General features: G+C 38.5%; 1 protein-coding gene across 14 annotated transcripts in view; it reads left to right on the top strand.

The window, feature by feature from the left end:
* The window catches only part of ACTA2 (actin alpha 2, smooth muscle), a 56,641-nt gene that overhangs the window by 3,208 nt on the left and 36,072 nt on the right, over nucleotides 1–17,361 (top strand). For 2 of the 14 annotated variants that reach the window (XM_063710305.1, XM_063710300.1), the window contains exons 2-5: nucleotides 674–760; nucleotides 3,279–3,436; nucleotides 4,700–4,833; nucleotides 5,232–5,334. The exons of 1 other annotated variant lie outside the window; for it this stretch is intronic. The gene's annotated coding sequence lies outside the window, so the exon portion shown is untranslated. Of the gene's footprint in view, nucleotides 1–673; nucleotides 761–3,278; nucleotides 3,437–4,671; nucleotides 4,834–5,231; nucleotides 5,335–17,361 lie in introns of all 14 variants that reach the window. 11 more of the 14 variants (XM_055353814.2, XM_063710304.1, XM_055353813.2 and 8 more) reach the window with 7 other exon arrangements.

Genomic DNA, 17,361 nt, shown 5'->3' with positions numbered 1-17,361 from the left:
ACTGTCCCTCTCACCTCTTCTTAACTATTTGATGTGAGTGGTTCTTTTAGTCAGGGTTCTCTAGAGAAATAGAACCAAGAGAATGAATAGATGGAAAGATAGATAGATAGGAGTTGGCTCACGTGATTGTAGAGGCTGGCAAGTCCAAAACTTTAGCATTGGCCAACAGGCTGGAGACCCATGAAAAAGTTACAGTTCAAGTCCAAAGGCCGTCTGCTGGCATAATTCTCACTCTCTCAGTGGAAGTCAGTCTTTTTTTTTTCTTTTTTAAGGCCTTCAACTAACTGGATAAGGCCTATTGACATTATAGAAAGCAAATGTTTTACTCAAAGTGTAAAGATTTAAATGTTAATCCCATCGGAAACATTGCTTTACAGAAACATCTAAGATAGTGTTTGACTAAATAGCCGAGTGCCATGGGCTAGCTAATTTGATACATAAAATTAACCATCACAGTGGCATTGGTACCAATCCCAGGGCTTGGGTATACATGTAGGTGGAGGGAGGTCGTGGGTGGGAAACGTGACTTGGCTTAAGCCCATCAGCACATCACATTCAGTTGGAGTAGATTTTGGGATCTTTACTGGAAACACTGGGACACAAACCCTTTCTTTTTCATTGGATTTGAAGTAGAAATATGTGAGATGTGAAACTGATGTGGTTGGTTGTGCAGGGAGCTTGTGGCCCTGCCAGAGCTGAAAACAATCAACTCATGCTGAGAGGAAACCACACTGAGAGGAAACCATGCTGAAAGATCAAGGTTGGTAGAGCCATCCAAGTTCTGGATGCATTTGGTTCTGAAATTGAACCCTGGACCACCCAAAGTTACCCAACTCTACAAATTCTTAGTTTTTGCTTAAGCTAGATTCTTACAACTGAAAAAATCTTAACTGATAAATTATCAGAACTTTGATCAGTATAATAATTCTTTTGTTACAAAAGTTAATTGTTACAAATTAGCTATTCTAGTTTCAAGCTCAAGTAAAGATAATTGCTTAAACAATTCTGTAGACTGCTATCTAGGGATATTACTTCTTCTACCAAAGAATTTTTCTGTCACTAGAGGGCATCAGAGCCCACAGTGGCCAAGTGACAAAGTCTATTAATAATTATTTCTACCAATTAATGGAAATATGTATGGGTTCTTGGGAAAGGAAGAGAGAGGACGGAGATCTTAGATTTGGATAGGTAATCTGTGAATCTAATCATATAGACATTTTCACCTCCCGGAGAACATATTATTTCCTACAGGATTAAAGAAATGACATATGCAAAGCACCTAGTACACACAATAAATACTAATTTTTACTTTTACATTGCTTTTCCTAAATGAAGTGACTTCACAAGACAAATTGATAATTTGGGGGTCACAGTTCAGATGAAAAAAAGTAAGTTAAATGGCTTACAACCACTTTTCCTGTACTACTTCCTTCCTCCACTACTTACTTCCTATACTTCTTCCTTCCTGCACTACTTCCTTCCTGTACCACTTCCTTCCTGTACCACTTCCTTCCTGCACTACTTCCTTCCTGCACTACTTCCTTCCTGCACTACTTCCTTCCTGTATTACTTCCTTTCTGTACTACTTCCTTTCTGTACTACTTCCTTTCTGTACTACTTCCATGCTCACATTCCTGAAGGCTAGGAAAAGTGTCCTAAAGCCTAACTGACCAGGGCTGGAAAACTTGGCCACCAAGATATGCAGCAAATTATTAAGTCTCCTAATTTTTCCCACTATGAAAACTGGTATACTAACCTACCTCTTGAGCAATGACTGAAAAAGACAATGCATTAAAGAATGTTTAGACTGTGGCAACTAAGAAGCAGACAGCAATTGGGTTAGTAGGGTGAAAACATCTGTTCTGTGGGCCCTGGCTTCTTAATCCAATTGAGTACCCCTCCCCTGACATTTTTGCATATGGTGGTCCCCTGAAAACACAGATATTCTATGAAACCAAACATGAGAAGCATGCCTACCCCCTGGGTGTTAAGAACTGACAAAAGGAAAGATAGGGACCACTTTTCAAGAGATGTTGATTTGGGGGCAGATAAAATTTCATCCTGAGTGGGCTTAGCTTAAGGCAATGTTTCTTCAACTTCAGTCTATTTTGCCATTTCTGTAGTCTACTTGTATATACTAAATATATATTTAACTAATAATTTATTTTTAAGTCAACTTATTTTGTTCCCTAAGTCATTTTGTTTTTAAAATAAAACATTACATTATAACCATAAATGGAAAATCAGCATTCCTTGCCAAAAATAGAAGGTATCCATAAAAATAAATATGCCACTATTGAAACAAAATATTTGCCTGCATGCCAATAAAAATTGTTTCCCAAACTACTAGTGGCAAGGGCGTTATACTTCTGGAAAGGTTGGCTTAAGGCATGGCAGTGCTTTCTCTCTACTTTAGACTTCCTCCCTGCCCCTAAACAACCTCCAGAGAAAAGACTAGCTAGTGTGGGCCTCAGGCCCTCCTCATGGGCCTGGAAGGGAGGTGACTGGAAGGATCAAGAGACATCAGAACAGCATGAGGGAGGGGCAGTCATTGTCTCCCAAGCCCATCTAGTGCCAGGGAGTGGGGGACTCTTTACCAGGGCACCAGCCTTTCCCTGTTAGAAAAGGCTGAGGGGACAGCTTGAGGGAGATAATGGATGGGCAGGGAGGACTACAGGGAGTCCTGCAGAGATAGAAAGAGAATGTGGAATGGGATGTTGGAGGAGAAAGGGCAGGGGAGGAGCCCCAGAGCACTTGGGTAGAAAGGAGACATAGGTGGTTTTCTGCAGAAGGCAATCTTAGTCGACTAATACAATAGTGGTATTAACATCTAGTTCAACTGAGAAAGGAGAATGGGGAGAAAGAGTTTTGATTTGGATAATCTGTGCATATGAGCATATAGACATTTTCCTCTCCCTGAGAACACCCCCAAATTAGCAACTTGTCCTATGAAGGACAGAGTCCCTAGATATAAATCCTAGTTCAGTTACTTCACTAGATGTGAGAAGCTGTGCATAATATTTAACCCCTCTCAGCATCAGTTTTCTCACCTGGTAAACATAAGTCTTTCCAACAGTAATGATATGCCCAGATAGATTCTGGGAGATAAACTTGGATTTTGTTATTTTATTTATTTTATTATTTTGTTGTAGCAATTTGCCAATGGCCCCCTAAAGACCATCACCAACGCCTTTTATAGGTGACAATTGATATAGGCCCTGCCTATATTACCAACTAAATGCCATTTTATTTACCTATACTGCTTTCCTCCTCACTAGGCTAGAGAGCATAAGCACTGCCTGCAGCCTAACATCTTGGCTTCTCCATGAAGAATACCATATTTTTTAAACTTTCCAGAAAATAACTGAAAAGGAATCATTGGATCAGGCTCTCCCCTCCCATGGTCTCCCATTATTGCCTCTGATCACGTCTGGAGGTGAGAAGATGTCTCTCTCTCTTTCTTTCACTCTAGCTCTTGCTCTTGTTCTCCCTTTCACTCTGTCTCTTCCTACATGACTTGGCCATTTAGACAGGCCCAGTGGTTTCATGAATAACTAAACATAAGAAGTCAAGAGAGGCCTGGTTCAGAGAGCATGGACCACATCAGCCTTTTGAAGTTCCCTTAGTGTATTAAAGCAAAACAAAAATCAACACAATATTGAACCAGTTTGCAAACACTGGGATATCTTATGTTTTCATATAGCAAATAGATGCATTTAATACTTAGAACTTAAATGCAGAATCACATTTGGTGCTAGTGTCATTTGCCACTTGACATATGATACTAGTGTGCTACTATCATTTAAGGCCCTTCATGGCTGTGGGGTGTAATCCATTCCTACTCACTCTTAATAGATTCTGACCTATACAGGCAGAAAGATAGTGTGGGAGAGACCTCTGGGACCATAAGATCAACACCTCCCACTTCAGACTCTTCTCTACAACAGCCCTAGGAGACTACGCCAGCCTTAGCTTGACTCCTTCCAGCACTGGCTCCTACTATTTCTCAAGGCAATTTATTACATATCAGAACACTTTGCAGTGGTTAGAAATTCTCCCGATGTTATAACTTCCTATAGTTTAACAAGTGTTTGCTCAACATCCACTATACAAAGAACACTACTTATAAGCAGAACTAGAATAGCTCCGTGAAAAAGGAATGATAGTAACCCTCCCGTCACCTGAGGTAGGAAGAGGCATTTTACCATCTGAAACCTCCCCACAAACTCTGCACAAACCTGCATGCATCTAAAGAGTTTTTTGTCCAGGCAACAAGGATAACTAGGCAGCCTGAGTCTCTGATCACAGTAAACTGAGGGAGAAATTGAGGCCTTTATCAGCCTTTGCACTGAGGAAAGACACTAAGCAGGCATTCCTCCACCTGGCTTTGAAATCCCCTTGGAATTTCCAAGTCATTCAATGGGTTTATCAAAGTTCTTTCTGAAATTTCTTCAAACTTATTTTTATTTAAATCACACAAATGTGTTGAAAGGAATGGTTTAAAGGGACAGACATTTAAAAATAAACAAAAATAAGATATCAGTAATATCTAATGCTTATATAATGTCCAGAACATTTGTGTGTGTGTGTTTTGTTTTTTTTGTTTGTTTGTTTGTTTGTTTGTTTTGCATAACCGGTTAACTTATCTAAACCTTACAACTCCCTGTAAAGTAGGTCCTGTTACCATCCTATTTTATAGAAAAGAAACTTGGAAAGACTTGCCCAAAGTCACACAGTTACTAGGTAACAGAAGTGAACTTCCAAAGCCTATGCTGAATCCATTTCCTCTTCGGTTACCTCAGTGGCCTTATCATCAAGATGTAAACTCCCTAAGTAAGTACAAAGCCTTCTTGTTTTGTTGTTCTGTTGAACACATGGTTTCCGGTTGATGAAAACCATACTCTTGTCATATTATTTTCTTAAATTCCGGGTCATATTGACTAAGATCATAATACAGTGAGCTAAGGGAACTCTTTCTTGCACTGGGTAAGTCTGCTAAGTAAGAATTTTTGCTGTTTATGTTCACTCCTCTATCTAAGAATCATAGCTCACATAGCCGTGCAAATTGGATTGAAATAAAGATAATCTAATTAAGACAGTGTGGCCATAACTCCACACTCTAACTCAGTGCATTTCAAACCTCAATATGGATATAAACTACCTGTCAATATTATTAATATTAAGATTCTGATTCGGTAGGTCTAAGTATGAGGTTATGAATTTCTCACCAGCTCCCATGTGATGTTGATGCCACGTTCTGGAAAGGACACATGAAGTAGCAAGAGTCTTTGCTCAGGGAAACCACTCATCAGTTCAGTTGTTTACCTCAAACAGGTAAGGACCAATTAACCCCACTTTTACCACTTTGGCCAGTTATATTATTATTACAGCACTTCTTTAGTGGTAGTAGATGGGAAATGTAGGGAAATCAACAAATTCAGTAATCTCATTATAAACATATTTGTATCCAGTCTCCATTTAGCTTCATATTATACTACTTAGGCTGAATTTTTACTTAGCAGAAACAAGTCTTACTTGATTACATAAATACATTTTCCTATCAAGAAAAAGAAAAAAAAAACTTAGTTCATTTTCAAAGACACTGAGCTTTTATTTCTGTGAATAGCAAGAAAACTGGCTAGAAGCCTGCTGACTCCCTCAGCCAATCAGGATAATGTGACCATAAATGTCCATGAATTCCCCCCTCAGTGAATCTCTGCCTTTTTTATTTCTGTCGTGGGACATGTATCTTACAGTTCTGTACCACATATTCTGCCATTTATGTCTTCCTTTCCTCATTTCAAAAAAAAAGAAAAAAACACATTTAAGCTCGGTGAGATCTCTTACCAAATAATCCATCGTCTTTTATGTTAAAAGCTGTTAACTTCATACACATGCAACTTTTAATTGCTTCTTAATGATAATACCTCTTCATTTAGATCACTTAATATGAGCCGGGTACCATTTAGTGGGTTTTATAAATATGATTTCATTCAATGCTCATAAAAATCTTGGGAGGTAGGTCTTCTTATTGTGTGCACAATATAGGTGAAACAAACATGGGCCCAAGCACTTGAGGATCTTGCAGTAGTCACCCAACCAGTAAGCTGTAGAGCTGGGATTTGAACCAAAGCAATTGCTTCTCGCATATAACAACATACTGCCTTCTTGAACCAACACATACCAGTTAATCAAGCACTCACTATGTGTTAGACCCTTTTATATATACTAACTTATTTAATTCTCATACCCACACCTACAGGGAAAGAATAACTTTCCTGATTCACATAGAGGTAACTCGATCAAGTTCATGTGTCAAGGTATCAAGATTTGCTTGACTCTAAAGCCTGGGCTCTTTGCACAGTATCATGATAATTCCTGTCTTTACGGTTTGCCTCATTGCTGTTTTTCATGGAAAGCCCGTCTGAAACCTTTACATACCCACGAGCACAGACTGAAACACGTAGTATCTGGGACTGGGACTAAATTACTTTGCCCAACCTTTTATCTACCGTTTCCCCCATCCAGCCTCTCTCTCCCTCCCTACAGTGTTCCCTTCCCAGGACATGATGCGTCTCCCACCCTGCCCACCCCACTGCCTGTGGCACTGTTAACAAAGCAGCTGTTGGATTGAATTGGGAAATGTCCCTGTTTTGACCTTGGTTCTTCCTCTGTCCTAGGATCATACCTCTTCAATTTGCCTTCCTTTCCACGGATACTAGTCTAGACCTCACCCAAAATGAAATTTACTATCAACTTTTCCTGGCGTGAATATAGTTAAAAAGTATAAATCACAATGATGGGAGATAAAGCAATGGCCACTTCTTTAAAAAAAAAAAAAAAAGACATTTCTCTCTTAACCCGATGGTTAATAAGTGGCTAATATTTATCAAGGGTTTAACTGCACAGGAAAAGTGCTTTATGCACACAATGTCTCATTTGATCCTCACCTAATCTTAACATCTAATATTATCCTCATTTTATAGATTAAGAAACATAGGTTAGGTGAGTTTAAGTAATTTGCACACAGCTAGTATGTGGCAGAGCTCGAGTTAGGACACAGGTCTGGAGGCTCCACACTGAACACCCTGTGGACTGGCCCCGCTCTCTCTTGGATATTGCTGGGCCTGCCCTTTGCTTGTGCTGACTTCCTCGCAGTTGGCCTCCCCATGCCCTGTTCCTACTCTGTCATTCAAACATCCCCTCTGGAAGGACCCTATTCCTCCATAGTTGAAATCCCACTTTTCATATAAGGCAAAGCAAAGCCTCCTCTGACTCACTTTATCCCTTTGTGACCTTTCCAAATTTAGAACTTTCTCAGCACTTTTGAGGAGGGAGTGAAACTGATTTGGCATTTGGAGTCTGGGAAAATTATCTCTCTCTTTTTAAATTTACACATCAGATAAATCCAGATTCATTTGGAATTGAGCTATCTCATTCTTTCTTATCATTGCCTTGTAACTGTACTTGACTTTATATGGCTCGAGTCTCATTCCTAATCAGAATGCAACTTGCTCCAGAGGGGGGACATTTTGGCCACTTTCTTTGAATGGAGGCTTTGAGCTTAAGTCTAAGATCCCAACAATTTTCCTTAGCTAAACGAATACTTACAAGTACCTACTTTGTACCATGGACTGTGTTAGGCCTCAGGAAATAGCAGTAGGCAGGATAAGAACATTCCTTGCCTTCCTGGACTCTACAGATTACTGGGGATGACAAATTAGAGTAATTATAAGCATCAGACCTGGCCTCTCTTTGCCTGTGAAATGCGTCTCTCTTTTGGCTCACCAGACACCACAATTCTGGCTCTCATTTATCCCTGGCTGTTGCTTCCCTGTCACCTCCACTGTGGTTATGTTCAGCGTCCTGATGCTTGCTAATGTGCTCTCCTCAGTCCTCAGGTCCCCTAGCTTCAAAGAAGGCCTGAAGTGTCAACCATCACCTCTTCCCAGATGCTCTTCAAATCTATACCTCATGCCCTGACTTCTTAGTTTTACATTTAAAGTGCATTATGTTTAATTCCTGCTCATGTTCCACTCACCACCTTGAATTCTTATCGTGCCTAAAACTGAACTATTTCATTTCTGTCCAGACCAGAAGGGTGGGAAAAGTAGAAGTGGTGAACAAAACTTAAAAATTAATAAATGAAATAAAATTTCAAGTGGAAAGAAGTCCGCTTTATCTTTTGGCTCAGCTGGCCATCTTCTGAAACTACAGACTTTGCAAATTAGCGTTGCCTTTTTCTGCATCTGTCAAGCTCCATAAATAGCTTGGAAGCTCTTTGAACGTAAGAACTATATCTTCTATTATTCCATTTTGCCAGGATCTACCCCAAAGCCTTTGTAGGTGCTTTACACATGTGTGAGGAGGTGTGTGGTGAGGACACAGGCACTAGAAATGACCTTTGCTGTTGCTCTCTGGATCCTCCTGGCATTTGATTAGAGAGTCAGGACTAAACAAATGGCTAGCAAATTATACAGTCAAGCACATGTAACCTTTTCTGATCGAATTGAGTTTGGATTTTGTCCTGATTTTTGATAGGAGGATCAAAACCATGGCATTTATGCTGTTCTCGCCCCATCTCTCAGGTTATGTAGACTTGTTAAAAAAAAAAAAAGTCATCATTAACAATTAAAAGAGAGGGAGAGTGAGAGAGAACAGCCCTAGTGTGAGACTCTCACATTCTCTTTCCCCATACTTCATTAGGGTTATGGCTGCCTATGCTTATTACTGTTTAAAATCATCCCAAGATGAGTAGCCTGCATTTTAAGGGTTCCTGACAATTATTTGGCCAGACTCTCATCTGTCCTGAATGCTGGCATCTTCTCCTTGTGAACGTCTCTCTTTGAAGTCAGCAGGAATCTGGTCTGTGGTGAGCCACAAGTCTTCCCTTCCTAGGAGCCAAGGCTGGCAAGGCACCCTGCTGCAGAGCCGGGAAACTCGCTGACCTCATTTTTTTTTTCTGCTTTTTTGTCTCAGTACTCACTTTCTTCCCTTCCTTATCTCTCCTCCCCAGATCCCTATGCTCACACACAACATCATAACCCATTAAAACCAGCTTAGTAGAAGCTAAAGAATCTATAATTTTAATTGTACTTAATTTTTATCCATTTTGTTTTCAGTGTTTCAGGCAGTGGACAGTGTTTTTAAACATAAAAAGGTTTTCTGAGCTTTCAGTTTTCTGATTTATAAAACAAATATTAACAGAATAAACTTTATATGCTTATTAGGAGGATGAAAGGAGGTAATTCATAGAAAAGATGCTGTGCAGTGCCAGAAACAGTAAATTCTTGATGAATATTAGTTCCTATTAATAATAATAATATAATAATAATAATAGAGAAGAGATCAAATTCAAGGACAGAAAGAATAAGGAAGGTTGCTTCTAATAGCTTCAGGTGTCATAGAAGGCTTTTTGGAGAAATTACCATTAGACATGGAACAATTTAGCATGAATTTGTAGAAGAGAGGATTCATTTTAATAAACTCCCCCTCTCAGCGTGACCCAGACACCTAGACATCTTCAGTTCCGTGAAGTAGGGTGAGCTGGAGCCGTGGTGCAAATGAACTGAGCCTGGCTCATGACTAGACCCATCTCTCAGCATGAGCCTGACTGGTTGTCACTTCTTTCCATTGAGATTGGCTTTCAATAGAACAGAATCTTTTCTCTCTCTTACCACTTTCCGACAGGTCAGAGCAGGGGTGATGAAAGCCTGAGCAGAGTACAACAAATGTATTCACAGTTATGTTTTCTCAACTTCACCCACTTATGTGAAAAGGACAGTCAAGAGCTTAACTTAAATTTTATTTATTTATTTATTTATTTATTTTTTATTATACTTTAAGTTTTAGGGTACATGTGCACATTGTGCAGGTTAGTTACATATGTATACATGTGTCATGCTGGTGCGCTGCACCCACTAACTCGTCATCTAGCATTAGGTATATCTCCCGATGCTATCCCTCCCCCCTCCCCCCACCCCACCACAGTCCCCAGAGTGTGATATTCCCCTTCCTGTGTCCATGTGATCTCATTGTTCAATTCCCACCTATGAGTGAGAATATGCGGTGTTTGTTTTTTTGTTCTTGCGATAGTTTACTGAGAATGATGATTTCCAATTTCATCCATGTCCCTACAAAGGACATGAACTCATCATTTTTTATGGCTGCATAGTATTCCATGGTGTATATGTGCCACATTTCTTAATCCAGTCTATCACTGTTGGACATTTGGGTTGGTTCCAAGTCTTTGCTATCGTGAATAATGCCACAATAAACATACGTGTGCACGTGTCTTTATAGCAGCATGATTTATAGTCATTTGGGTATATACCCAGTAATGGGATGGCTGGGTCAAATGGTATTTCTAGTTCTAGATCCCTGTGGAATCGCCACACTGACTTCCACAATGGTTGAACTAGTTTACAGTCCCACCAACAGTGTAAAAGTGTTCCTATTTCTCCACATCATCTCCAGCACCTGTTGTTTCCTGACTTTTTAATGATTGCCATTCTAACTGGTGTGAGATGATATCTCATAGTGGTTTTGATTTGCATTTCTCTGATGGCCAGTGATGATGAGCATTTTTTCATGTGTTTTTTGGCTGCATAAATGTCTTCTTTTGAGAAGTGTCTGTTCATGTCCTTCGCCCACTTTTTGATGGGGTTGTTTGTTTTTTTCTTGTAAATTTGTTTGAGTTCATTGTAGATTCTGGATATTAGCCCTTTGTCAGATGAGCAGGTTGAATGCCACAAATCTACAACTATCTGATCTTTGACAAACCTGAGAAAAACAAGCAATGGGGAAAGGATTCCCTATTTAATAAATGGTGCTGGGAAAACTGGCTAGCCATATGTAGAAAGCTGAAACTGGATCCCTTCCTTACACCTTATACAAAAATCAATTCAAGATGGATGAAAGACTTAAACGTTAGACCTAAAACCATAAAAACCCTAGAAGAAAACCTAGGCATTACCATTCAGGGCATAGGCATGGGCAAGGACTTCATGTCTAAAACACCAAAAACAATGGCAACAAAAGACAAAATTGACAAATGGGATCTAATTAAACTAAAGAGCTTCTGCACAGCAAAAGAAACTACCATCAGAGTGAACAGGCAACCTACAAAATGGGAGAAAATTATCTTAAATTTTTTAACAATTCAGTCCACACAAGCATTAATTCATTAGATGTCAAAATAGCAGAAAATAAGCTTCTCCTTTGGGATATGTAGGCATACATTTTGCTGCTAATCTAAAGGAATCTGGGGAATGTGGGCAAAAATTACCTTCACCAGATATAAGGATCTCAAGCACAATGCAACTTCTCTACAAACATCAGCATTGGTCTGAGCCTCTAAGAATCTCTAATAATATTTAATGAAAGAATTATTTTACTCAGTTTTCAAACTTCAACTATACCCAGCACCTGGACCTTTACATTTGGTTTTATTTAGTAAAAATACTTTCAAGAAATTCTGTTCAACACTTTATTTCTATCATAGCTTCTTAATTATGAATACAATTTTGTTAATTTAAAATTATAATCATCTGTCTCAATAGTTGGTGTGTATTTTAAAATAACACAATATCACTGAATTGCTGCTCATTATGTTCAGGGTACATTAGAGATATGTTAGTCATTTTCAATTTAGTGGAAAGGAAGTGGGTTTTTGCTATAGAACTACAAAATTTTAGGGTCAAAACACTTGAATTAGTTCAGTACAATGGAAGGACTATTCAAATGTAATTAATGTACTAATTTTCTCCATTTTCCGTGATCCTCATAATGAACCAATATATTTTCCTTGGCCTATCAATCCTTTTGTTAGAGACTAAATAATTTCCCCTTGTTTACTCTGGCATTTGTGATAATATCACTATATTAATTATATGTTATCTATTATACCAACCTTGTCCAACCCACGGCCCGTGGGCCACATGCAGCTCAGGATGGCTTTGAATGCAGCCCAACATGAATTCGTAAACTTACTTAAAACATTATGAGATTTTTGGCGATTTTTTTTTTAGCTCATCAGCTATAGTTAGTGTTAGTGTATTTTATGTGTGGCCCAAGACAATTCTTAGTCTTCCAATGTGGCCCAGGGAAGCTAAAAGATTGGACACCCCTGTATTACACATTATATTATCACTATAATTAATTCATAATAGTAATGTATGGTTGGGTCCTAATCGGGATGAGACATAAGATTCAGTGGCTGGGTCATTTGACCTTGCCTCAAACTTGAAAGAGACATCAGATTTTGGTGACAATTAATTTGTCAGCCAAATGAAGAGGAATGAAATTTGGCTTCTATTAATCTCACTGCATAGTATTATGGTATAACACAATGGGAGTAGTACTGTATACTGATAGTGCACTAAAAACTCCCCGAATCTAAGCATAGAGGACAGATTCAATGGAGGTGAGCCTCAAAAGCTCAAGTCACCAAGTCACCTCCTGCTCTGTCAAGTATCTCCTCGTTTGTGGCCTTTCTTTAATTCTCGAATATTTATTAAGAGGCCAATATGTGCCAGGCACTGTTTTATGACCTGGAGGCGCAGCATTGACCAACATTGAAAAAAAAAATCCTACTCTCATGGAACTTACAATCCAGTGGAAAAGTAGTCAGGGCCCCATTTTCCTAAGCCCAGAGCCCACACATTTATTTGCTGATAGTTCCCTTTGCTCTCCATGCCCCTTCCTGTACCATCTCTACTGTTCCACCTGATTCTTTATGTATTGGAGAACTGGGAAAGCAGGAATGACAGGAAAATTGTTATTATGTCTAGTCTGTAATAAGAAAAAAACAAACACTTTCAGTACTTTCAGTTTTTAAAAAGTATGACAGTGCTATTGTCCTTCTAACTAATTTTTCTGCATGGAGCTAATACCTCATTCAAATGCACGCGCTGCTCTGTACACGGTTTCTTCCGCCTCTGATTTATCTCCTTCCTTTTGTATAAATTTAGCAATCTTTTCCTCACAAACCTTAAAATAGCCAAGTGTTCAAAGATTTGGAAAATGTAGAGGCAGTATCATTGTTTGCTCTTGCTTGAGAGTTTGTTTTTTTTTTAATCGTTGACAGCATTCTGGTTTCACTTTCACTTCAGTCGGTAATTTAATGTGATACTAATACAACCTGTAATAACAGTTAAATGCATGGAGCACGAACTACATGCTAGAAATTACAGTAAACAATTTGCATCATCTAACTGAATTTCCAAAATAAACTTATTATTTTCCTCACTTTAAATATGCCTTTTGAGAGGTGAAGTAAATGGCCCAGAGTCACAAAGCCAGCAAGTGGCTGATCTGTACAGTATTACAGTGATCTAGGATTTAGGATTTAGAGCGCTATATAGTACTATAATGATCTCAGCTCATCTAACTGCAGGGCCACGTTCCACATATTTTTTGGCCCCACAACGTTAGAGCATTAATCAGGTTCCCAAAAATGCTTCCTAATTAGAGTGAAAGAGATTTATTTTATCAAACAAAGTCTTAAGTGAACTATGCCAAAGTCAATGATCTGGTGGAATTCACAGAAATGTTTGTATTACTTAATAACCATTAACTAGCCAGGCATGGTGGCTCATGCCTATAATCTCAGCACTTTGGGAAGCTGAGATGGGAGGATAGCTTGAGGCCAGGAGTTCAAGATCAGCCTGGGCAATATAGTGAGACCCTGTTACTATTAAAATAAATAAATAAATAACTGATCTCACTGGCTACAAGAGGAATTCATTTTTTAAAAGACCACCAACATTTAATAAATTGCATTCTCTAGCAATTGCTTTTTTCATATTTTTCAACTAATTGGGTAGGAATTTAGTTTCAATATCACTTTTAATACACAAAGTACCAATTTAAAGTGCAAAATCTTTAGACATCTATTTTGGGGAGAATGTGAAGAACATTTTTCTATTTGGCATTGGTTCACCAAATTGAGTCCTTGAGAGCCTGATTTTTTTTTTTTTTCACCAAAGAGTCAAGCCAAATGAAATTCCACCCACTTTAGTCAGGGTATATTTCTGGGTCCTCTCAATATCTGGTTTAGTTCTAGTTTAAAAATTTAAGAAGAATTTAAAGCTCTGGAGACATGTATTTATGCAAATACACAAAACAGAGGCAGGGCACAGTGGCTCATGTCTGTAATCCCAGCACTTTGAGAGGTCCAGGCAGGTAGATCATCAGAGGTCAGGAATTCGAGACCACCCTGGCCAACAGGGTAAAACCCCATCTCTACTAAAAATACAAAAACTAGCTGGGCGTGGTGGTGCACGCCTGTAGTCCTCGCTACTTGGGAGGCTGAGGCATGAGAATCGCTTGAACCTGGGAGGTGGAGGTTGCAGTGAGCTGAGATTGTGCCACTGCACTCCAGCCTGGGTGACAGAGCGAGACTCTGTCTCATAACAAAAACACACAAGACATAGAGGTAAATATTTATGTATGCAAATATATATACCTGTTAATATTTCGCCTGGCAAAAACAGTTTGCTAGATGATTTTTTTGGAAAAGGCTTTGGTTCAGTAGCAGAAATGAATATGGGTGTTATTCAAATGTCTGTAAATTAATGAGGGCCCTTTGAGGTTAGTTCAGCTTAAGCATTTTGAATCTGAAGAATGAATGGTCTATGTTAAAGATGCTTTTGGGGAATGGGAAGTGGTGACAAACACAACATTGCATCCCAAACAGAGCCAAGGTGGCAGGGTACCTGGCCTCACATCCATGAGTACTTGAGAAATTGATAATCAAGATGAAATGACATGTTTTTCTTTAGAAAGGAAAGGCAGAGATAATGGCTAACAAGAAAGAGTTGTTTTCATCGGGAACTCTATGAAAGATTTTCACAATTGTTCCCCTGGCAATTCTTGGATTACCTAATCACCTTCTCCATTCCACTTCTTGTCTCTCTCAGAGCTGTTCAGATGGTGATGATGACCTAGAGATCCCCAAGACTGGGAATCCATTTGGTCCATAGCCAATTTTCAGGGGCTCCATTCTCCAAAGCAGTGCCAGAAATTATCCCAGGAAGGAATTTCTGAATCTATAGGTCACACAGAAGAAAGGGAAGGTGGGAGGATTGGGAGGCAAGGCCCAGGAAAAATTAAAATAGAAAAATAAAACACAGAAGTTAAAATTATTTTTAGAAAGACTAAGTACTTACAAGGTTAGCTTTTAAAATAAAACAACTACAAACTCTAAATGGTTTCAATTTTGCTTTAGTATTCTGCAATGTTTCTTTTCAATAGATTGGCCCTCACATATAAACACATACACATACACAAACACAATCTTTATATTTGCCATCTAAAACACCTAGTATCCTACAAAATTACCTGTAAGAGTCTCAGTTAAGTAGACACTGGAAAAACAATCAGAAACAGATTAAAAGATAAATGGGGTCTCACTTTGATAGCACATATAGTTAACTAGAAACAACACAGAGAAAAAGTAAAAATCATACCATTGTATGAGGCTTATAATATACATTATAATGGGATGAACAAGGGTAAAATCGATTTATACATTTGTAAGGTTACAGTAATTTCCATGAAGTAGATGGTGAGTATTTAAGGATGTATATTGTAATCCCTAGAGCAATTTTGTAAAAATAATGCCAAAAGATATAGTTTAAAAGCTAATAGATAAATTACAATGAAATTTAGAAAAAAATTTAAACAATATAAAAGAAGGCAGGAGAGAAGAAAGAGAACAACAAAAAAGGCAAAAAATAAAAATAGATCAAAGAACAGTAAATCTAAATTGAACTGTATCAAATATTACATTAAATATTAACAGACTAAAAATAAAAGGAGATCAATTTTTTTCCTAAACTCCCTGTTCTCAAAACTCCTTTTGTGACATCAATTACTATTACAAATAACAGTTACCAATCCCTTAATTTCCTGCTGCCTGAAGACAAGACAATAGCTGAATTTACACTCCTCTCCCCTTAATTGTTAGCAATTGAGGACTTTGTTTCATTTCATTTTAAATGGCCAATTAATAAGTAGTCTCTGGCTGGGCATGGTGGCTCATGCCTGTAATCTCAGCACTTTGGGAGGCTGAGGCGGGTAGATCACAAGGTCAAGAGATTGAGACCATCCTGGCCAACATGGTGAAACCCTGTCTCAACTAAAAATACAAAAATTAACTGGGCATGGTGGTGTAAGCCTGTAGTCCCAGCTCATTAGGAGGCTGAAGCAGGAGAATAGCTTGAACTGGGGAGGCAGAAGTTGCAGTGAGCTGAGATCACGCCTCTGCACTCCAGCCTGGCGACAGAGCAAGACTCCATCTAAAAAAAAAAAAAAAAAAGTAGTCCCCTTGGACAGCAGCCTTCTAGCGCTTCAGAAACTATAAATTTGGCTTAAATAAACTGTTAGACAAACGGTAGATCTGCTCACCATCAGAGCATCACCCTCTGAACACCAATTCTTGGCTGCTTTCTAGGGAGAAAATATGCAGGAAGGACAAAAAGAGGGATATTGCACAAATTGCTAAAGCCATTACATGCTATGACTCCTGTCTGTATTATAGTTTTACTTTTACAAATGTCCTATTAGCTACAAAAAGATAGCAACAAAAAAGAGCAGCAAAAGAACTCTTAAAGTGGTTGGCATTATGACTTTTATTATAAGAAAAAAAGGCAAATCCAAATCATCTAAAAAAGGAAGGAGTTAGTCAAATGACAAAATCTGGATCTAAACCTGTATCAGATGAGATTTGAGGAAATATGCCTGCCACTCATTCTTAGCTTATTCTGTTTACCCAAACACTCAGATCCTAACTTGAATTTAAATGGGCCACGTTGCCAAAGACTGCAACAGAATCAGATGGCTCCATGCCATTGGCACCCTTTACAAAACACAAAACATACTGCATGAAGTTTTCTCATTTTGTGTTTGTGTTTGTCCTTAGCTGTACTTATTTTATCAAGTTAACTCTTTGATGATGGAAAACAGATACATCATTTGTTACTTCACACACTTAGAGATGAGATACTCATTTAAGTAGCAGAAGTTGTGAACTTTAGGAAAAGTGAGGTCAAGAAAAATATCTGCCTTTTCCAGCTCAAATGCTCGGTACAAACCTTTTCTGCCCAAATCTACAATTGGCCAAGCATTGCTTGAAAATCAGATGCCATTATTCGGGAAAATGTCTATTATTTGTGCCATCTGTAGATCATGACAGAAGACAAGGTTTGCCTTTACATCTTAGTATTATTTTATTTATTGCCTTTGGGCGGAGGAATCCGAATGTCAGACATGAGTTCAGACATTCTTTCTGTCAGTTTTTGGATGTATAAATATTAAATGGGGAATTCTTTATATATATATATATATATATATATATAT

The sequence above is a fragment of the Gorilla gorilla genome, chromosome 8, assembly GCF_029281585.2.
Source record: "Gorilla gorilla gorilla isolate KB3781 chromosome 8, NHGRI_mGorGor1-v2.1_pri, whole genome shotgun sequence".
Lineage (NCBI taxonomy): Eukaryota > Metazoa > Chordata > Mammalia > Primates > Hominidae > Gorilla > Gorilla gorilla.
The sequence above is the reverse complement of the archived record's forward strand: the minus strand, read 5'-3'. Positions and strand labels throughout refer to the sequence as shown.